The 23,195-nt window shown below is 44.9% G+C and overlaps 1 protein-coding gene across 1 annotated transcript in view; it reads left to right on the forward strand.

The window, feature by feature from the left end:
- Positions 1-23,195, forward strand: part of ttc6 (tetratricopeptide repeat domain 6) — a 268,411-nt gene that overhangs the window by 31,050 nt on the left and 214,166 nt on the right. The gene's annotated exons all lie outside the window — the stretch shown is intronic.

Consider the following 23,195-nt stretch of genomic DNA (forward strand, 5'->3'; position numbering starts at 1 on the left):
CTCCAAATGCTTCACTTTTGCTTTACTGGCTTGTGGATGAAACTTCATCTCTTGTGTCCAGCTAACCCATTAATTCTTCCAAAGATAACACCCTTAATGTCTTGTCTATTATCTAGAAACATAGAAACCCTCCAGTAAAGAAGGAGGCCATTCGGCCCTTCGAGTCTGCACTGACCACAATCCCATCCAGGCCCTACCCCCATATCCCGACTCATTTATGCGCTAATCCCTCTAACCTATGCATCTCAGGACTCTAAGGGGCAACTTTTAGCATGGCCAATCAACCTAACCTGCACATCTTTGGACTGTGGGAGGAAACCGGAGCACCCAGAGAAAACCCACGTAGACATGAGGAGAATGTGCAAACTCCACACGGACAGTGACCCAAGCCAGGAATCGCACCCAGGTCCCTGGAGCTGTGAAGCAGTAATACTAACCATTGTGCTACCATGCCGCCCATAAATTTATTACTCATAAATAAGCTTACATTAACACTGCAATGAAGTTACTGTGAAAATCCCCTAGTCGCCACACTCCAGTGTCTGTTTGGGTACACTGAGGGAGAATTTAGCGTGGCTAATGCACCTAGCCAGCATGACTTTCAGACTGTGGGAGGAAACCAGAGCACCCAGAGGAAAGCCACGTAGACATAGGAAGAACATGCACACTGCACATATTCAGTGACCCAAGCTGGGAATCAAACCCAGGTTCCTGGCACTGTGAGGCAGCAGTGCTAACCACTGTGCCACCCTGTGACTTTCTAAATTTTTATTGAATTCAAATTGGTTCATCTGCTATGGCAGGATTTGAACCCTGGCCCCCAGATCTTTGCTCTAGGTCTCTGGATTATTAGTCCAGTGACAATACCATTACACCATTGCCTCCCCTCTTCTATGAGGACATTGACATTGAATGTGGACATTTTAGCACTTTAGTATTACAGACTCAAGAAAGCCATTTGTAGTTTTAAAAAATTGCTTTTGTAAGAACAATTTACTTTCCCTACTCCAAATCCTTATTCAGTCTGTGGGAATAATCTTGGATGAGCTTCCAATTTTGCTGTCACCAGGTAATAAGTGATAAACTGTCTTTCCTCTATTCAACCTCCAAAGATTTTTCATGAGGTTATGCCTTTTTCAAAATCAGAAGTAAAATTCAAATGAACAATAAGGAGCCAATCAAACAAAGTTTTTATTGCGTCAAAGGAAAAGCAAATTTATTTACTACTAAACCCAAGAAAAATAATAAAACTGCAATATTTGGTCCTCATGCAGTCATTTGAGCACACATGCACACACACATGCCCGCATATCGGAAGTATGGGGAGTAAGAATCCAATTTTTAAAAAAAGGTAAAATAATATATGATTAAGTACTCTTTGATTGTCCTTGAGACATAGATTTTAAATACTGCAGGAGTTTAAGTTATCTGGATTTTTGGATGTGGTTAGATGTAGAAGATACTGCAATTATTACAAAATATTGATTTGCTGGTAGGTTTCTGGTTTAGTTGGTTTCCAGAACTAGGCAGCATACTTATTCGAAAAGGGAGCAAGGGAGAGAGACTAGTCTTTAGCCTGCTTCCTCTGCTGAAGACTTTCTTTAACCGCCTGTGTCACTTGCTAATCTCGCTAAAGTGGTTGAATAGCCTTGTCTTAAAATATTTCACCCATTGTGTATTTCCCAGATTTTTTTGTGTATGTCAGTCTGTGGCAGCGACTATTTCAATATCCAGTACTTTGCATTTTGAATGTGTCTTTTTTAGACAGTAATAAGTTTTCATTGGTGTCTGGATTACAGGAAATATCTTTCTCTTCAAACCCCCCCAGAGGGTGATTTGTTTGTTTCTCACCTTCATCTTGGAATGTGGCCTTCATTTTTAAGCTAAGTTCAAACTGAAAAAGTTCCAGGCAGTTGAAAGTTGAAAAGTCCATTTTTTAAAAATAAAGAGGCATAGCCCCGTGACAAAATAGTTAACGCATGTGCTATTTAAAAAACTGCACCAGCAGATTTCTACTTTGCCTTGGAAATCCTGACCTCTGCTTGTATGACCTGATTGAAATTACATTGGGAGTGCCCCACTAGTACTAAAAGAGCAGTCAGTGAAATAGTCAAGAAAATTTCATCTGTGCACTTCGAGCATAATGCTGGTGCTGCCAATACACCAAGGGTTGAATTCTAGCTCAAATGTTAGTCCCATTAATACATCTGTAAAACTGTCTTATTGAGATTGTGCTCTGTATGCAATCTGTGTAATAAAAAGAAATTGCCAAGAATGGTTAAAGGGTTTTAATAGCAGCTTAAAATTGAAAGAGTTTTGGATTAAAAATAAAATTAAGGATCTGGTGTAGATAAGAGTTAAAATGCACCACATATTTGTTTCAACACAGTGTAGCACTGTGCTCGTATCAGTAACATGGAGAATTTTGAAGCTTTTAAAGATTTAATTTTTAGATAGTGGAAATGGGGAGAGGAACAAAGTGGTAATTCATGCGTTTAAGCAACAGAAAAGTATTACTATCGAACTGATTTACATTCATGGCTGTTGGTCGGGTTGGGCTCAGATGCAAATTGAGCTTTAGGCTACTGGGCTGGGAGAATAATTGGACAAATTTCTCGGAGAGGACTGGATTGCTTATTCTATTGAAAATTTATGTTTCTAAAATAATATCAGTACAGATGCATTAAACTAACTGCTTAAATGTTTGTGACGGTTACAGTCTCATTTGATCATTTTAAGCTAAATTTTGGTGCAACGAAGATTGAGTTTAGTGCCTTTTTGCATAATTGTAGTCTAACCAACCTTGATTGTTAGATTGAAAAAGTATTGGTCCCTGTTTGATGGAGTTTAGCTCCATTTAAATTTTTTGTGTTTGCTTGAGCAAGACTGACAATTTTGGGAAAAAAAGTATCCATTGTATTTTCCTGTGTAAAGTACTGGTTCTGGTCGGCTTTTGGAGCATTTTTAATCTGATTTCAGCAGAGACTCGTTTTTCTGTCTGCTTTGCGCTTGGAAACATGTTAAAATGTAAAGAACAGCAGCCGTCTCCTGAAGCTAACATTCTGAAGCTCCACCTTTAAAGTTTTCAAATAAGCCTGTGCTAGTTTTATTGCCAAGTTCTACAGACCATGAAGGGTCATTAAGATAATTGCATTTGGTTATCTACTATATCCCAGATTTTTCATTCTCCTCTCTAGATCTTGAACTCCAGTAAAATCTAGGATCCTTCTTGTTCTGCTGTACATAGCAGCCTTACTCTGATTCTCATGTTATACATATATAAAATTATTGTACCTGTTGCTTTCAATTACATATTTCGTGAAGAAATCCAGTGTTCAAATTTATTGGAGGAGAAATTTGTTCATATAGCTCTGCTTCTAGTGATGCTGCATGGACTTACATCAGTTTACTAGGACAGGCAATGCCAGATGTGTGGGTAGCTGCCACAATTCTGCCTGCTGCAAGAAATCACCATTCGAAGCAGCACTATATGAATTAATTTCTCACCCAATAGGGTAGTCATACCGTTATGCCCTGCCGGCTGATAGGTCAGGTGAGCCGGTGAGATTGCGCAAGAGCTGAGAAATCAGATTTGTGCCTGCTTTCTTGCCTCTTGCGATCTTACCGGCACCGGATATCCAGTGAGGTCAACCTTGTGCCCCTTTCTTGTGCGAGGCTAAATAATTTATGTAAATATACTAAAACCTGATTTTTGCATAGATTTAATGAGTCTGGACAGTATCATCTGGGCTCACTTGCTTCTGTGGCTAAGCTAGGAAAGATTTCTCCAGCGAGGATCGTGTATGAGGATCAGTCGTGATGGCCTTGCCAGTAGAACTGGAGGCCATTGCCAGTAGAACCAGAGGGAGTGGGTCGGGTGGCAGGGAGGGGGGTGGGGTAGGACTCAGGCTCCGATTCCGGGGCGGAGAGGGAGGTCAGGTGGCTGACGGTAAGGCGGGAGGGAAGGGGTGATAGGAGCCCTCTCCCGCCCCACTCAGCTACTTCAGGGGCCTTTGGCTCATCCCGTGATAGGCCTTGGACCTTTGCAGTAGCTGAGTGGGGTGGGGTGAGGTGGGGTGGGGGGTGCTATGTTTAAGCCATGGAGCTGGCTAAGAGCAGCAGAGGCTAAGTGACAGGTCTGTCTGCTGCTAGAGACCTGCACATGTGCAATGATGCCCTTTGCTGCTGTCAGCCAATGTTTGAGTGACTTAAGCCCCACCTCCTTGCTATACAAGCGAGAACTGTTTCTGCTTTTTTTGTGCACTGAATGCATAAGATAGCAGATTTGAAATTGCCCAAGCATAAGAACATAAGAACTAGAAGCAGGAGTAGGCCATTTGGCTCCTTGAGCCTGCTCCACCTTTCAGTAGGATCATGGCTGATCTTTTCATGGACTCAGCTCCACTTACCCGCCCGCTCACCATAACCCTTAACTTCTTTACTGTTCAAAACTTTATCTATTTTTGCCTTAAAAACATCCAATGAGGTAGCCTCAACTGCTTCACTGGGCAGGGAATTCCACCGATTCACAACCCTTTGTATTAAGAAGTTCCTCCTCAACTCAGTCCTAAATCTGCTTCCCTTAATTTGAGATCATGTCACCTAGTTCTAGTTTCACCTGCCAGTGGAAAGAACTTCCCTGCTTCTATCTTATCTATTCCCTTCACAATCTCATATGTTTCTATAAGATCTCCACTCATTCTCCTGAATTCCAATGAGTATAGCCCCAGATTACTCAGTCCGTCCTCATAAGCCAACTCTCTCAGATCTGGAATCAACCTAGTGAATCTCCTCTGCAACCCCTCCAGTGGCAGTATATCCTTTCTCAAGTAAGGGGACCAAAACTGTAGACAGTACTCCAGGTGTGGCTTCACTAGCACCTTATACAGCACCTTATACAGCTTATACACCATAAACAACGGATCTGAAAGTCTCCCATTTTCACACTGTTTTGGATTTTAAATTTTTTGGTGAGATCGACCCTCATTTTCTATTACGTTTAAAAATCTGAACAACCAACTTATTCATTTCATCTGTCAGCTTTGAGCATAAAGGGCGGTGTCGGCAAAAGTGAGCTTTCCACTGGCAAGATCTCGTCTTCTGATTTTCACTGCCCCTTGGTGATATAATTATGTTTTTGACCAGGAATGTTGGGAACCTTATTTAAATAAATTAAAATCTCATTAGCAGACCCTCCTGCAGCCCCATCCTCATTGGAGATTCAAATCTCACTGGCATGATGTCACACTGGTGCAGTTTACAGCTGCTGGCGACCCCATCTCAACGGGGTATTGGAGTCAAATGCACAGGTTGCTGCTACCCACCAGAGGGTCCTATGGAGAGGGGACATCAGAGAGGCCATGGAGGACCCAGATAAATCGGCTTCGGGTCTGGGGGGCTTGAGTTTGGGGTGGAGGGGGTTCGGGTGCAAATCTGGTGTTAGCTTTTGGTCTTGGGGGTGGGGGGCAGGCATGAGAATGACATCTGGGGGAGCATGAGTATGGGCATGTATGGGGAGAGGTGGGACATGAGTTTAACTTCCCCCAGTGCAGGGCATCTTTGCTTGGGTGTTTGCACTGGACCCTGAGATGGAGCGGAGATCCTGGGTTGTTGTTTGAAGTGGGTGGGTGAAGGTTCGGCCACCAGGTCAGCACAGGGGGTGAAGGTGATGTTCATACTTGGGATGACAGCCATTCGTGGGTGCATGGCTAGTTCTAGGACTTTGAAAGGAAGTTATGTTTTACACCCATGAGGGGAGAAGGCCCCTGAGCTGAGAGAACACTGGTGCCACTAAAACATCTCACCCACCCTCAGACTGCAGTCCACAACTGTAGGCCTGAGCAGTGTTGAGGATCCTGCCACTGGTCTGGGAAGCCTGGCCATCTGGGGTAGATGTATGAGTGGTTGGGTATACAAAATACAAGACTCGTATGAGCTGCAGCTTTGGGGAGCTGGGGGATAATAATCATTTATGATCAAGTGAAGTTTAATCTGGAGCCTTGACAGCTATCAGCTCGCCCATGCATACCACAGGAGTTGTATTTTGGGCAAATCAAATAACTAATTAAACTAAATTCAATAAACGAAGGGACTAATTAAAAGGGCAGCCACTTAAAGGGATACTGCCTGAAGCAAAAAGTAAATCAAAAATGAAACTTAAAACATTCAACAAAACGTGAAAAACTCAGTGAGAATTTGGAGAAAGCAAAGGGAAACCAATGTCTCTCTGCATGCAGCTGCTTGGTGGTGGTATGGTGGCACAGTGGTTAGCACTACTACCTTACAGCACCAGGGACCCATGTTCAATTCTGGCTTGGGTCATTGTCTGTGTGGAGTTTGCACATTTTCCCTGTGTCTGCGTAGGTTTCCTCCAGGTGCTCCGGTTTCCTCCCGTAGTCCAAAGATGTGCAGGTTAGGTTGATTGGCCATGCTAAATTGCCTCTTAGTGTCAGGGGATTATCAGGGTAAGTATGCGAAGTTACAGGGGATACGGCTTGGGTGGGATTGTTGTCGGTGCATACTCAATGGGCCAGATGCTTCCTTCTGTACTGTAGGGATTCTATGAAGCCCAAGATTGAACCTTCATGCTTTAGCAACTGAACCCATTCTTGAGCCTTCCTGCATGAGCCAATTATGCTCTGTTAGTTAGCTGTGTGAAATATGATTCTACCAATGATTGGTACTCATGAATTAACCCATTCCACAAGAGTTTCCCCATTCACTGAAGTCCATGACTTGCACATAGCATTTGCTAAGAATGCGAGCAGAAGCATTGCAGCCAATACAAGGGGTAAAGATTTCAGAGTTCACTAGGCTACCCTGCTCTAACATGTGCTGTTGCAGCGATGTCACCTTTGGCCTAGCACCCACCCCTCCCTGGGATATCTGCACGCAGTGCCCTTCAGTTAAAACATTGGCTTATGTTCTCATCTTTGAGACCCACCAGGGGTCTCCAAGGTAGATGCCCATCTGTCATGCTGAGTTGGGAGAGGCTCGTGTGTGGTCTTGGCCTCTGCGGGAGAGAGTAAGAGAGTGGAGCTCAGTGAGAAGGTGATCACAGCAGTGACTGGCCATTGATGGGTTACTCCATGGTTTAAATGGCCAGTGGTCAGGGTATTGACAGGAATCTTCAGTGGTTAAGTTCTGTTTCCTCTCTTTAAGTTACAGCAAACATACAAGCACAGAGTTTGTGGAGTTGGCGGTGATTCTACTTACCGTAGGGCAGGGTGGACAATTGTAGTATCAATGTGCAGGTGTGCAAAGGTAGAAGCAGCAGCTTGAGGAGGAAGTGGAGGCTGCACCATACAGCATTGTCGCCCAGAGGCAACAATATTGGGCCAGTGTGTACCAATGATGCATGAATTCCCTGTAGTTGAGTGACAACCAGTGAAGAAGAAGACTGCAGATATCTTGGGGAATGGTCACCCACCTTTACCAGGTTATGCAGGAGTTGGTGTAATATGGGCTCAGAGGCTACCCATGTCTACACAAGTGGCTCATTTCAGGATTGGACTGGTGACTTTCGTGGATCAGGGAGGTCCCAGATGCACTCTTTGCAATCAGATAAATAAATTAACTTTGACTGAGACCAGGCAGGCCTTGACACCAAAGCCATGGGGTTGGCCCACATTGCTGGATTTTCCCAAGTGCAGAGAGTCATTGACTGCATGTACATAGTTCTCTGTTTCCCATGGATCATAATGGCCCATTCATGAACCACAAGGAATTCCACCCCCTGAATATCCAAATCATCTGTGATCATGCCAAGCGCATCCTGCAGATGTGTCCAGGCTCCGGGGAACATCCATGACAATTATATCCTTGGCCGCTCTAAGATACCAGAGGTCTTTGAGGGAGCTCAGCTGCTTCAGGGTTGGCTCCTTGGGGACAGTGGCTGGTGCTGCCTATGTGGAGGCCACAGATTGAAGCAGAGACTCATTACAATGAGATTCATGCTGCAACTTGAGCATTGATGGGGCAGATGATTGGCATTCTTAAGATGCAGTTCTGGTGCTTGGATCAGTCAGCTGGTAGAATATAGCCCCAGAGGGTTTTGAGAATGGTTGTGGTGTGCTGTGCCCTCTATAACCTGGTGCTGCAATGAGGCAAGAAGCTGGTAAAGGAGGGGATGGACAAGTGGCTCATCTTTGATGAGGAGGAGGATGTACAGGAGGATGCTGAGAGGGAACACCCAGTGCAGACTGAAGAGGGTCAATTTGTGGTGGCGAATGCCCGAATGGGGCACAAGGCTCAGGATGTCCGGAAAGCTTCTTGCTTCGAGGATGACCAGGATTAGGGTGAGCATTGCTATCCCACCATGGGGAATGGGCCTTCTTTACTGTGTGGTGTCAGCAGGATGACAGCCCTGACATTGCTCCTTTCGTGAAAGCCCAGGGCCCATATAATGCAGGAGGATGATGATGATTTGGAGTGAGGACCAAGCATTGCTTGATGGAAGGCTGGTCACTAACTGCCACTGATCAGGGTTATATCAGGCCAATGAGATGCTGATTGAGGGGGAAGGAGGTGTGGTGGGGTTGGGGGGGATTGAAGGGGGTTGGGGAGAATGTGGCAATGGGGTGTTGGGGGAATTCCTTGTTACCCAGATGATGCTAGCATTATTGGGTAGTGATAGTGTGAGAGGAGGTCAACCATTCAGCTAACATTCTCACAGACAGGAGATGCAGCAGGCACCATCAGTGGTCATCCAGTCTTATACGAAAGATGATAGGACATGCAGCAATCGAATAAGAGTGGGGAGGCATTAGGAGAGTGCAAAAAGTAACATTTATACACATATTCACATGTGCCCACTATTTAATTGTGCATACATCATCCATGCCCATGCTGTGATACTATAACTTCTTAACCTTCCTAGTCCTACTGCTACGTCTTGGTGTTTCCCCGGGGTCCACAGTTGAGATAGAGTCATTCTGCTGTCTGCAATGCCTGTTGCCCGAGATGACCTTGGCGGTTGCTGAGGGCTGAGACTTGCAGGTTGTGGCCTACCTTTGGGCAGCTTGGTTGATGTAGTACCACCTTACTTGGTGTGTGGAGCAGGAAATGTTTCGGTTGCAGGCAGGGGGTGAGGGGGTCAGATGGCCTGGAAAACCCCCAGCATCTCCAGCTGATTCTCCTCCCTATGAATGCCTGGGGGCTCTGGGGTACTCCGTGGTATTGAGGAGCAGCTGGAATGAGACCCAGAAGCTCCACTGTCGTCTGATGCTGGCACTTGTGGATGCCCACAAATGCCTGCACCGTGCAGTTCATGCCCTGAACCATGGAGATGACATCCGCCAGCATGGAGTGAATGACATGCACCAAGGTCTCCACTGTGGATCCTACCCTCACAGTGTTGATATCTCCCAGTGCACTAACTGTCAGCATGATCTCTTTGGACAGAAGGCAATGGGTGTCCTCCTGTTGGCCTTGCAATTTGAGAAAGGACACTGACATCCCTTCCTGACTTTGTTATTTTAGCTCCAGCAGCTGAGGGATGACTAAGTCTATGGGAACATCACCTGATTGGGGCTCAGCAGAGGCCTGGGCTCCAGCAGTCCTCAGAGTGTTGGATCCCTTGGGGTTTCACTGCCTCTGCCTGCTGTAGATCTTCAACTGTGAGATGCTCACCAGTGAGTGACCCAGATGCTTGTCTACTAATAATGCAGACCAAGATGTGAGTCTCTGTACTGGTGGGGGTGCGGTGATAACTGCGGTGCCTCATCTATGTGAACATCTGAAAATTTGACCTTGCAGCTGCTCTCCTCTGTGGTGTCCAGTGACCTTACTGGAAGATGGATTGGGCTGGTCAGACTGATTTACCTGCAAAGGAAGGGATGACATTAGTGCATGCCAGGGTCTTAATGATGGGAGAGACGTAACACACATGAGATTGGTGCAATGGCTGCATGTGTTGACAGTTCTGAGTTTTGTTTCTTGCCCCAATTTGCCCTCAACACATCTGTGGTCCTGCTCCTCACCAGCCAGCTTTAGGGCTTTCTCCTCAAAGGAAGTGAGTATTTTCAGTTCGGACATTGCTCTCCTCTGCAGTGCTCACTCTTTCCTATTGTGCTCCAGCTTACCCTGCGATGAGATAGATGGGAAGAGTATAATTAGGGTGCATGCTGAGTTAGAGGGTAAGGATGCCTGGCATGTGTGGTTGGTAAGTGAGAGCTGGGATGTGATGAGGAAAGGAGCCAAAGATGTGGAGGGGTGTGGGAGAGCGAGTAGTGGGGTGTCTTGAGGTGGCAGCGAGTGAGTTCCCAGTGGATGTGTAATGGGTGTGTGAGTGGTGACAAATAAGAAGAGTGACCTATCATGGCTGCATGAAGGATCTCATTTGCTTTCTTCCTGCATTGTATGCCCATCCTCCTGTGCAGTGAGCTTGTCACTCAGCATTGCCACCAACTCTTGTGTGGGGCTGGTTACTTTGCTGGCAGACCTTCTGCCTGTTTGAGGGTAGAAGGTGTTCCACCTGTGCTCCATCCCATCCAGCATTTTGGTGAGGGCCCCCTGAGAAAACCTTGGGATTGTCTTCCTGGCTGCCATCCCCCAACCAGACTTGGTACAAGTGCTGGGGAAGCTTTTAAATGATGCAGCCCCCTGATTGATGGGCTCAAGTGATGCCAGGGTGAGTGAATCAGGGTCAGACCACTAGGGATGCTGTGTGAAACCTGTGAAAAAGAATTTCTTCTTTAATTGCCTGAAGATATGGTGCGATCAAGGTGCCACAGTGATTAGCACTGCTGCCTGACAGCGCCAGAGACCCAGGTTCAATTCCCAGCTTGGGTCACTGCCTATGTGGAGGCTGTATGTTCTCCCCATTGTCTGTGTGGGTTTCCTCCAGGTGCTCTAGTTTCATCCCACAGTTTGAAAAATGTGCTGGTTAGGTGCATTGGCTATGCTAAATTCTCCCCTCAATGTACCCGAACAGACGCCGAGTGTGGCAACTAGGGGATTTTCACAGTAACTCCATTGCAGTGTTAATGTAAGCTTACTTGTGACACTAATAAATAAACTTAAACTTTAACTTTTCTCACTGATGATGCCAGCAGGCTACTTTCTCACCGAAACTGACACCAAGCTAAAATAATGGAAAATTCTGCCCTTTGTACTTTTTTTTGAATGGATTGGAACAGACTGTCAAACCACTTTTTAACCCAGAACTGAAGTTGAAACTGCAAAATTGTATTGATCAGCCAAACCACCTTTGCAAGATCAAACATTAGTCAAGGCCAGTGCAGCCACTGATGAGGCAAAATTCTGGGGCATTGGGGATTGCAAAAAGCTGAGTGAAACTATATAAATAAATAGCAGTGGGAATGAAAGATCTTGACCTGCTGATATATAAGCATGCGTACTGATATTCTTATGGATTTACATTTCAGCCTTTTCCAAAATTTCATATATATTCCTTATTCTGATTATGTCACAGTTTTACAAATTGGTACGTCTTCATAACTATTCCAAAACTGCAAACCAGTAAAGAATATCAAAGAACATAATTTAATCTAACCCAGTCATAAAATTATAGATTGTGTAAAATTGCACATAAAATCAATAACTGCTGCATGAACATGCGAGCTATATTATACAAGATAACATGCAATTTTTCTACTACATATCCTGTGAAAGAGTAGAACAGTGAGAATGTATATGAGTCAGAAGAGATAGGTGAGGAGATGAATGAATACTTTTCTTCAGCGTTCACGAAGGAGCGGGGCCATGTTTTTGACAATGAGTGCATGATACAGGCTGATAGGATGGAGGAGATATATGTTCTGAGGGAGGATGTATTAGCAATTTTGAAAAATCTGAGGGTCGATAAGTCCCCTGGGCCAGATAGGATACATCCTAGGATACTTTGGGAGGCAAGGGATGAGACTGCAGAGCCTTTAGCTTTGATCTTTGGGTCCTCACTGTCCATGGTGATTGTGTGGGTATGCCGGCGTTGGACTGGCGTAAACACAGTAAAAAGTCTGACAACACCAGGTTTTAGTCCAACCTATTTATTTGATAATATACTCACAAGCTTGTGAGTATATTATCAAATAAATAGGTTGGACTAAAACCTGGTGTTGTCAGACTTTTTACCATGGTGATTGTGCCAGAGGACTGGAGAGTGGCGAATGTTGTTCATCTCTTCAAGGAAGAAAATAGGAATGACCCTGGTAATTATAGGCCAGTTAGTCTTACTTTGGTAGTCGGTAAGTTAATGGAAAGGGTCCTGAGAGATAGGATTTATGACCATTTGGAAAGATGCAGTTTAATCCGGAATAGTCATCATGGTTTCGTGAGAGGCAAGTCCTGCCTCACAAGCTTGATTGAATTCTTTGAGGAGGTAACTAAGTGTGTAGATGAAGGTAGAGCAGCTGATGTCGTATACATGGATTTTAGTAAGGTGTTTGATGAAGTTCCCCATAGTAGGCTCATGAAGAAGGTAAGGAGGTGTGGGATAGAAGGAAATTTGGCCGATTGGATAAGTAACTGGCTGACTCATAGAAGACAGAGCGTGGTGGTGGAGGGAGAATTTTCGGACTGGAGGCCAGTTACCAGTGGTGTACCACAGGGGTCAGTGCTGGGTCCTCTGCTACTTGTAATTTTTATCAATGACTTGGAAGAGGGGGCTGAAGGGTGGGTTGGTAAATTTGCTGATGACACCAAGATTGGAGTAGTGGATGAGGTGGAGGGCTCTTGCAAGCTGCAAAGAGACATTGATTGGATGCAGAGCTGGGTCGGAAAATGGCAGATGGAGTTTAACACTGATAAGTGCGAGGTGATTCATTTTGGTAGGACAAACTTGAATGCGGATTACAGGGTTCTGAGGAATGTGGAGGAACAGAGATCTTGGGGTTCATATCCACAGATCTCTGAAAGTTGCCACTCAAGTCGATAGAGCAGTGAAAAAGATTTATAGTGTGTTAGCGTTTATTAACAGGGGGTTTGAGTTTAAGAGCTGTGGGGTTTATGCTGCAACTGTACTGGATGTTGGTGAGACTACATTTGGAATATTGTGTTCAGTTCTGGTCACCTCACTGTAAGAAGGATGTGGAAGCATTGGAGAGAGTGCAGAAGAGATTTACCAGGATGCTGCCTGGTTTGGAGGGTAGGTCTTATGAGGAAAGGTTGAGGGAGCTGGGGCTTTTCTCTTTAGAGCGGAGGAGGATGAGACGTGACTTAGTAGAGGTTTATAAGATGATGAAGGGGATAGATAGAGTGGACATGCAGAGACTATTTTCTCGGGCGGACGTAGCTATTACTAGGGGGCATAACTATAAGGTTCATGGTGGGAGATATAGAAGGGATGTCCGAGGTAGATTCTTCACTCAAAGAGTGGTTGGGGTGTGGAATGGACTGCCTGCTGTGATCGTGGCGTCGGATACTTTAGAAACTTTCAAGCGGTTATTGGATAGGCACATGGAGCACGCCTGAATGATAGGGAGTGGGATAGCTTGATCTTGGGTTTGGACATAGCTCAGCACAACATTGAGGGCCGACAGGCCTGTACTGTGCTGTACTGTTCTATGTTTCTATGTATATTTTGTGTCATAACATTCCCCTTTTTCATGTAAAATATATCTAATTATAAATCAAAATTTTTATTCATACTGATGCATGGCATTAATTTTCAGAAGTCAATTGTGGGGGTGTGCAAGGTTGAAGATTTGACTAGGGCTCCTAATACACTTGCACCTGCCCTGCTCCTATTATTATCACTCTTATGTATAATTTTGTCACCTCTAGATTTGATGTATTCCCCTAATCTCTGGCCCCTTGACCGCCTCCCCTCACAAACTTCAGCTTGCCTAATACAGTACTTTGACTCTGGTCCTTCCTCAACAATAATTATCCCTTGCTTATTGTTCGAGTAACACATCGATGTTTAAATAATTTTTTTCAATAATGAATTCCCAATTTGAGCACTGTGAGGAAGACATGGTTCCATACCTCTCTTGTCCATGTATCATTTTGGGACATTAGACTTTAAATTGCTACAAGTTGTTGGATATACCACAATGCAAACTCAGAATCCTGGCTTCATCTGTTGGTTACTAATAATGGCAATATAGTTTGATTTATTTTGGAAAGAACTAATTTATAGGACTCATGTTTGAGTTACCAGACAATAAGATCCTTTATTGAATGGGAGCATGTTTAGGGTGGGTGAAGTAGAAGGAAACCTCTTACAGGGAACCCAGCATGAAGACTCACCTACTGAAATTCACAAACTTTATTTAATAAAGCAGAGAATCTCCAGCTCAAAACTGATCAGAGTGATGTTTGGGCCAGTCGACTGAAACAGGTGTCTCAGTACTATCCCTGACTGCCTCACGGAGCAGAGGCAACTCTGCCCCAACTGCCAGGCCTTTGGCTTTCTCCTCTGTCAGTCATGCATGTGCTCTTTCAGCCAAATGGCAGCCCTACTAAAGGTTTTAGGGGGCAGTCTTACTGGCCCATCACGTTGGTCAATCGGCATGGCAAGCTGGTAAGATTGTGAAAATCAGGGTTTCTCACCTCTTGTGATCTTACCATCCCCCATCTGCTAGCGTAATCAAGGCTCAAGGCTTATTTTAATATTTGAATTCTAATTTAAATATTATTAGTGAGCCTGGGACACAATCGTCCAGGCTGACTTGCCGTCTGGTCCCATTGCTGGGACCGGAGGCTATTGAGGCCCCCAGGGCAGCTGGAAATAGGGGGCAGTGCTCCTTGGACAGTGCCAGCCTGGCATGTCCACCAGGGTGGGGCCTAAATTGAAGGGGCAGCGATAAGGAGAGGGGTGGAGCCTAAGGGGAGGCAGTGCATGGAGAGCTGCACACTCTGCAATTGGGGATAGCCAAGGTGGCAATTGACAGGGGCGGGTGAATAGGGGCAGCAACTGGTCAGGGAGGAGGTGAGGGGCTTGAACAGTGGGGGCTGATCAGCTGGAGGGGCTGGGGGTGGTGAATGAGGTGGGGATGATAGCCTGGGGGTTGGGATGTGAACGAGGGAGCTATTGGCCAGTGGGGGGTTGTTGGGGATGGGTGTGGGTTGGGGTTTGGGGTGGAGATGGTGAGGGTGACGGGATGGGGGTGGGTGGGGGGAGGGGGGGGGGTGAGGATGGGGGGGTGGGGGGGGGGGATGGCAGGGTGGTGGGGGTGGGGGGATGCAACGGGCCAGGGGGAGTGAAAGGAGAGGGGAGTGGATCATCCAGGGAGGGTTGGGGGGAGTGAGATATCTCCCAGTGCACTAACTGTGTACACTAGTAATTAAAACATAATTAACTGGTTCACAGGCGTAACCTGTTGTGGGGATTTCCCCGGGGCGCATAAAGGTAAGTATAACCCTCAGAGGAATGGAACATGGCCAGATACTGACACTACCCCCAGAACTGCCCCTTGACAAATGTTGGCAGTGTCATTTTAGCACCTTAGGTGGGTGCTGGTGAGACTGTTGGGCGGAGGGGAGAAGGGGCTGATGGTAGTGCGGGGGGGGGGTGAGGAGAAGGGGCTGATGATTGAGGGATGGAGAAAGGCCAACTCCGTTCAGGGGTAGACAGTCTCTGAGACCTCTGTGATGGGCTGGGAGATGAGGTGTGGGAGAGGTTTATGCAGATTATGATTGGAGCACCCTTACATAATGGTGTCCCAATCTCTGTGCAGCTGGGTTTTGCTGGCGTATGTACACCTGCCTCCTGTATGACTGTGTGTTACATGCCTCCCCTTGAACTTTTTTTGTGGGTGTCTATAAATCTAAGATATGGAGTGAAAACTGACCTGAGAAACATGCTGGTTTTCTCGCTGGAAACAATACTCTGCCATTTTTTGGTAAGATTTAGCCAAAAGGGTCACTGGGGCGAATTTTCCCATTCCACCCACCATAGGAATTGTAGCGTGTGAGGGGTGTACCATGGAAAGATCTGTTGTTTTTGGGCAGAATTTTCCAGTTTCAGGGCAAACGTGGCCAGAAAATCCTGCCCATACAGCATTTGCATGGATCCTCCTCCATTCTCCCCACTGTGGCCACCAATTGGCTGCCCAACCTGCCCTACAACCAATTAATAATCCGCCTCTGTGAAAATCAGGGTGTGAATGCTTCCCGCACTGAGATGGAGTTGGGAGCTACAAACATTCCTGACATTGATCTCCCAATTCTGGAATGAAACTCGGGCCAATGAGTTCCATAATGCATGGTGTGCTTTCAAGACTTGTTTAACAAGGAATTTTAATGAGCGTTGCTTTCCTGTCTGCAAGAAAAAAATAGAGGGTTAAAGTTTTAACTCAGAAGAATAGTTAAATATTTAAGCTTTTATGGATGACTGGGAAATGGAAATTGTGTGTAGAGGAAATGGGTTCAAGGACAGCTGGTATGAGGATAGAAATAAGTGAGACGCAAAAATGGACGATGAACAAGTATGTGGAAAAACAGAGCCGGTAATAAATTTTTATTTTTGCCTTTAAATCTGAAGGATTCATTGTAGCCATAGTTCCCAAATGAAGAAATCACTCCAGCATGGTGGAGTCAGTGAAAGATTGTGCAGCATTCCAATGACTGCTCACTCTTCTTGTCAGAATGATTGAATAGGAGAAATGGTCGTTTGAAAATTAGCTCGAAATCATAGAAGACAGCCCCACAGAACTTGGGTATCTGACCCTGTTGATTATATCACACAAACACATGATGGAAATAAGTGAATCAAATCACAGCTGTTATTTGATATGTTCACCTAATATGGACTCTTGGCTGTCCAAGCATTTGCTTGTTTTGCCTTTGGAGAGTTTGATGAAATGTGCAAGATGTGGCTATTTGCATTCTCTAGTTCACAAGGCAGATGCTATTGCTGAGCCTCATCATCAAGCTATCACGCCAGTAGGGTCAACTCCTACAAAATAATATGATTAAACCACTTAAACCAGGAATTATAGGAAAGTTGCCATGCATCTGGGTATTGGGGTTCTTGAGAAACATTAAGGTAGACAAGTTCCTAGGGCCTGATGGGATATACCCTAGAATACTAAGAGAGGCAAGAGAGGAAATTGCTGGTTCTTTGAGAAAAATCTTTGTATCCTCACTGGCTACAGGCGAGGTCCCAGAAGATTGGAGAATAGCCAAGGTTGTTCCTTTGTTTAAGAAGGGTAGCAAGAATAATCCAGGTAATTACAGGCCAGTGAGCCTTACATCAGTGGTAGGGAAAATATTGGAGAGGATTCTTTGAGACAGGATTTATTCCTACTTGGAAATAAGTGGATGTATTAGTGAGAGGCAGCATGGTTTTGTGAAGGGGACGTCGTGTCTATCTAACAATTGAGTTTTTCGAGGAAGTGACAAAGATGATTGATAGGGTAGGACGGTGGATGTTGACTACATAGACTTCAGTAAGGCCTTTGACAAGATCCCACATGGCAGACTGGTGCAGAAGGTGAAGTCGCATGGGATCAGAAATGAGCTGGCTATGTGGGTACAGAAGTGGCTCGGTCATAGAAGACAGAGGGGATTAGTGGAAGGGTGCATTTCTGAATAGAGGGCTGTGACCAGTGGCGTTCCTCAGGGATCAGTGCTGGAACCTTTGCTGTTTGTAATATATATAAATATTTGAAGGAAAGTGTAACTGGCTTGATTAGTGAGTTTGCGGACGACACAAAAGTTGGTGGGTTTGCAGATAGTGATGAGGACCATCAGAGAATATAGCAGGATATAGATCAGTTGGAGACTTTGTTTAAAAAGGGTAGCAAGAATAATCCAGAAAATTACAGGCCTGTGAGCCTTACATCAGTGGTAGGGAAATTATTGGAGAGGATTCTTCAAGACAGGATTTATTCGCACTTGGAAATAAGTAGATGTATTAGCGAGAGGCAACATGGTTTTGTGAAGGGGAGATTGTGTCTCACGAACTTAATCGAATTTTTCGAGAAAGTGACAAAGGTGATCGATGAGGGTAGGGCAGTGGATTTTGTCTACATGGACTTCAGTAAGGCCTTTGACAAGGTCCCTCATGGCAGACTGGTGCAGAAGGTGGAGTTGCATGGGAACAGAAGTGAACTGCCAAGGTGGATACAAAACTGGCTTGGTCAAAGAAGTGGAGATGCCGGCATTGGACTGGGTAAACACAGTAAAAGTCTCACAACACCAGGTTAAAGTCCAAAGGTTTATTTGGTAACAAAATCCACTAGCTTTCGGAGCTCGGCTCCTTTGTTAGGTGAGTGGGTTGTGTGTTGTGTGACTTCTTACTTGGTCAAAGAAGACAGAGGTAGTAGTGGAAGGGTATGTTTCTGAATGGAGAGCTGTGATAAGTGGCGTTTCTCAGGAATCAGTGCTAGGACCTTTGCTGTTTGTAATATATAGAAATGATTTGGCAGAAGATGTAACTGGTTTGATTACTAAGTTTGTGGATGACACGAAGGTTGGTGGATTTGCAGATAACAATGAGGACCATCAGACGATACAGCAGGATGTAGATCAGTTGGAAACTTGGGCGGAGAGATGGCGGATGGAGTTTAATCCAGACAAATGCGAGGTAATGCATTTTTGAAGATCTAATACAGATAAGAAATATACAGTAAATGGCAGAACCCTTAAGAGTATTGATAGGCAAAGGGACCTGAGTGTATAGGTACACAGGTCACTGAAAGTGGCAATGCAGGTGGAGAAGGTAGTTAAGAAGGCATACGGCATGCTTGCCTTCATCGGCTGGGGCATTGAGTTTAAAAATTGACAATTCATGTTGCAGCTTTATAGAACCTCAGTTAGGCTACACTTGGAATACAGTGTTCAATTTTGGTACCAGAAGGATGGAGAGGATACAGAAAAGATTTACCAAGATATTGCCTGATATGGAGGGCGTCAGCTATGAGGAGAGGTTGGAGAAACTTTGTTTGTTCTCACTGGAACGACGAAGGTTGAGAGGTGATCTGATAGAAGTCTACAAGATTATGAGAGGCATGGACAGAGTGGATAGTCAGTTTTTTCCCAGGGTGGAAGAATCAATTACTAGGGGGCACAGGTTTAAGGTGCAAGGGGCAAGGTTTAAAGGAGATGTATGAGGCACATTTTTTACACAGAGGGTTGTGGGTGCCTGGAACTCGTTGCTGGGGAGGTAGTGGAAGCAGATATGATAGTGACTTTTAAGGGGCGTCTTGACAAAGACATGAATAGGATGGGAATAGAGGGATATGGTCCCTGGAAGGGTAGGAGGTTTTAGTTAAGTCGGGTAGCATGGTCGGTGCAAGCTTGGAGGGCCGAAGAGCCTGTTCCTGTGCTGTAATTTTCTTTGTTCTTTGTATGTAGCCCAGTGCGAAATGTGCTGCCAAATAACCACGTGCTCAGCAGGGGTGTTGTGTGGTTAGTATGAATTACGGCTACACTGTTCTTCTTAAAAGCAAACTTCAACCTTCACTTCTTATATGGGAGGTTGTTCTGGCTGCAGCAAGTGGTGGAACTGTTTGCAAAAATGTTTCTTACAAGAGATAAGAATGGTAACAATGCAGCAAGCTGGAGAAAGAGCTCTCCTTCTCTTTGATACAAAGCAGGAGGCTTTAATCCAGGAGGATGCACGCCATGTTTCAGCAGAGGACCAAGATGCCTGTAAGGCATACAGTGAAAAAGTAATGGGAGTAGTCATTGGAGGTCAATTCAACCAGTGTAGTAACCCCCTGTAATATACAAACTATGTTCAGGGTTGTGGGGTTTAAACAAAAATAAAGGAATGTGGTTTGCATACATAGATTCAAAATTACAACAGATTTAGATACAAAATTACAACAGGTTTATTCTAAGAGATGTTGCCAGTACAGAATACAAACTGAAAGTAAAACAGCAGCCTCTTCAACACCTAATGACATCACCATCAAATCATGTGATCAGCTCTTAAAGCAACCTGCAATATTTTTAAATATATAGCACCCTGATGACTTGGTTTCAGTAGCAAAGAGAGTTCAGTCCCCCTGCACAATGGTCTAGGTCAATGAATGCAGCATCATTTGTCTCACTTACTTGTTGTAACCACTGACACGACTCAACTCACCACAGCTCCATCACTTGCCCATCAGCAATCACTAGCAGTCAGGACTCATGATTCATATTTGTATGCTCCACCTCATCCACACACTATTACCATTTCTGCAGTTTCACACCTACATTTCACAACTTCCACATACTTCCAGCTGTTCAGCTATAACAGACACATCACCCAAACACATCGCAACACACTCAGTGGCTCTCTTCCATCTCGCTTTAAAGGCAAAGTGGAACCTCATAGAAAGGACCAGAGCAGAAGCAGCAAGGGAGGGGCTCACACACTTATCCCGAGCTCTAGGGTTCTGTAAAATAGGGTCAGCAATGAACATCCAGAATGACAGTATGCTTTTGCCTTGTGCGTCTTTTCAAATTCTACTTCAGTCTCATTCCTCAGTGTAACATAAAGTGCATGCTTCAAATGGTGTGACCATGGATCTCTTGTTTTCCACCTACTCCTTGAGTTCTCTCACCCTGAGCCTCTCCTTCCACATTAATACTTTCAGATGTCCAAGAACTACTGCCAGCTCAGTCAGTACAGCCTCACGATAAAGAAATACCATCACTAGCAGCCACCAGATGACGTTCTGCCACTGTTGATACCCCAGAGAATAGTGGGAAGCAACTGCGTGTTGTGAGTCACTCATGTCTTGCAACCATACCAGGACAATGGTTATTCTATTTGCAAGATCCCAGAGGACAAGACTGCAGACTTTTCTGCTGCAGATGTATTCTGCTGCAGCAATTTCAGATGAAGATTTTAATGGGGTGGCATACAGTAGAATGCTGATGGACATGTACACAAAAATTCTTGGCACATGGCAGATCTGCTACAAGACCTGTTGTCACTGTCAAATCACTGTATGAAGGTGTCCAACTCAATTTGACACAGGGCTTTGCAAAGAATGTGGAACCTATACGTTCTGGTGGAGAAGCAATGGCAAACTTGACGACAGCACCTGTGGACCCAGCTGCAATGCTCCATCTGATAGCTGATTTAATAATTATAAACTGCGGTGAAGGTGGCAGGACAGGTTGAGAGCATGGTTAGTAAATCATGCAGTATTCTCAGTATCATTGACATGTCATGTAAGGAACTTTTAGTCTATACTTTTAAAAATTGTACACAAACAAGTTGTTAAAATAGCTGTTGCAAGTGATGTGATTTTGGGCAGTTGGACGACAGATAGCATTATATATCTGGTGAATATTTAATTCAGTATGGATGTAGGTGGACCGTCTGTGAATGCTATATCTCTGATTAAAGATGGGCCAACGCGAAAGACTATAGGGGCGATCTTACCAAAAAAATTCTAACTGCTGAACAAACTACAAAATGGGAGAGCTTCAGACTCATGTTTTTGGCAAGTGGAAAAATGCGATCTTATGCTCCCCCCTCCCCCCGCTATTTTCAGACTGCCTGTCTCCATGTTTCATACTGAATAAAGGGAAAGATTGGCCCATAATTTCTGTTAAATCTTCACCTGTGGAGATCATATTCTGCACATGCACGTTGAGACTATACGGAAGTCCCTATTCACTGATGTGCGCATTAAAAGCACATCATGTTTAAAGTCCTGAGTTGGTGTTTTAAAAGTGTCCACGTGGAAGCACTGTGTTGCACTGGCTCAATTAAAACTAATGGGACAGCGCTAACTTTTCCTGCTTGCTCCAATGTTAAGTCAGTATTTACATTTGCTTATTTACATATATTGTTGTTCTAGCTGCAGCAAATAGAGGCAGGAGACATATGGGGGTCGCAAGGGGGAGGTGTTGGTTCTTTTGGTGGGCTAATCTTTTGTAAATGTGTTTGAAAGATATTTAAAATGCACAAAGTGAAAGGAAGATTTTTTTTAAAAATGGTTGTTGTGAGGCTGTTGGTTCCATTAAAAAGTACTTTCAAAGTTGGTTTGGTGTGTCTGTAATAAGCTTTAGCATTCATTTGGATTTTGCCACATCTTGTAAGCAGCATCGTTTATTTTAGTCTTAAGAGTCTCCCTAATGTAATCTTACCAGCCTCTTAACAAATGGTGAATCCCATATTGCAACCCCCCACCCCGCCTCCATCTGCCCTGAACATTACTGCCCAGCCTTCTCTCTCTGGGTGATGTGCAGCAAGCCTTCAGTCTTGTTACTCCCTTCCACCTAAAACATAAGTCCTGCTCCACCAGACACGCAGGCCATTGGCAACCAAAATTTGGTAGCTCCTTTTCAATGCTCTGTACATAGTCGTTCAAAAAAAAAGAGTGGACCCAGCCGCCTGGATGGAAAAAAATCTTTCAGACAAACCACAGACTTCTGACATCAAATAGTTTATTTTTTTTAAGAAAGCTGAGTTCAGCCAGAACCAGGTGTACAATCAAGAAATATCTTGTGAGTTAATCGGGCATGAAATGCTGTATAAACAAACAACCTCAATAGGTTGTATAAAGCAGGCACCAGCTGGCTAACCATAGAGCCTCTTAAAAGTTAATGGGGTGTAAAATTCACTTTGAACGAACATATGCAATAGGATCAAAGCAGGCGCATGGCTTCAGTAAAACTCTAAGCGTATTAAAAATTCAAGGGGTGTGAAATGCGTTCCAAGAGATGAGCTGCAGAATGATTCTGCCCTGTGAGAGGATTTTAGGACAGACAGGCTGCAACTGTGCTGTGTACCATTAAGGGATGTTAAACCTGGCCTACCATGACCCTCATCCCAGAGCAAACCCCTGACCTGGCCCCCTTCAGCCCATCCCTAGCACCCTAATCCCTAGCTCCCTTGAAGGACCCCTCCACAGCATCTGACCTGTGGCTGCCTTGCCTTTGTGCACCCAGGCACCTTTTGGGGAGCAATAGTCACCTCCTTTAGCCCAATGGTTAGCACTGCTCTCTCACAATGCCGGTTCAGTTCTGGCCTTGGGTAACTGCCTGTGTGGAGTTTGCACGTTCTCCCCATGTCGATGTGGGTGTCTTCCAGGTGCTCCAGTTTCCTACCATAGTCCAAAGATGTGCAGGTTAGGTTGATTGGCCATGCTCAATTTCCCCTTAATGTCAGGGAGATTAACAGGGGTTACCGGGATAGGGCCTGGATAGGGTTGATGCTGGTGCAAGTTCGAAGGACTGAATGGCTTCTTTCTGTACTGTAGGGATTCTATGACTCTATTCCTTCTGTCCCTTTCTCCATCCCTCAATTACTTTCCTCCCTCCCTTTTTCCACCCCTTAT

Source organism: Carcharhinus amblyrhynchos, chromosome 14 (genome assembly GCF_965287045.1).
Source record: "Carcharhinus amblyrhynchos chromosome 14, sCarAmb.v2.hapA, whole genome shotgun sequence".
In the NCBI taxonomy this organism is placed as follows: Eukaryota; Metazoa; Chordata; class Chondrichthyes; order Carcharhiniformes; family Carcharhinidae; genus Carcharhinus; species Carcharhinus amblyrhynchos.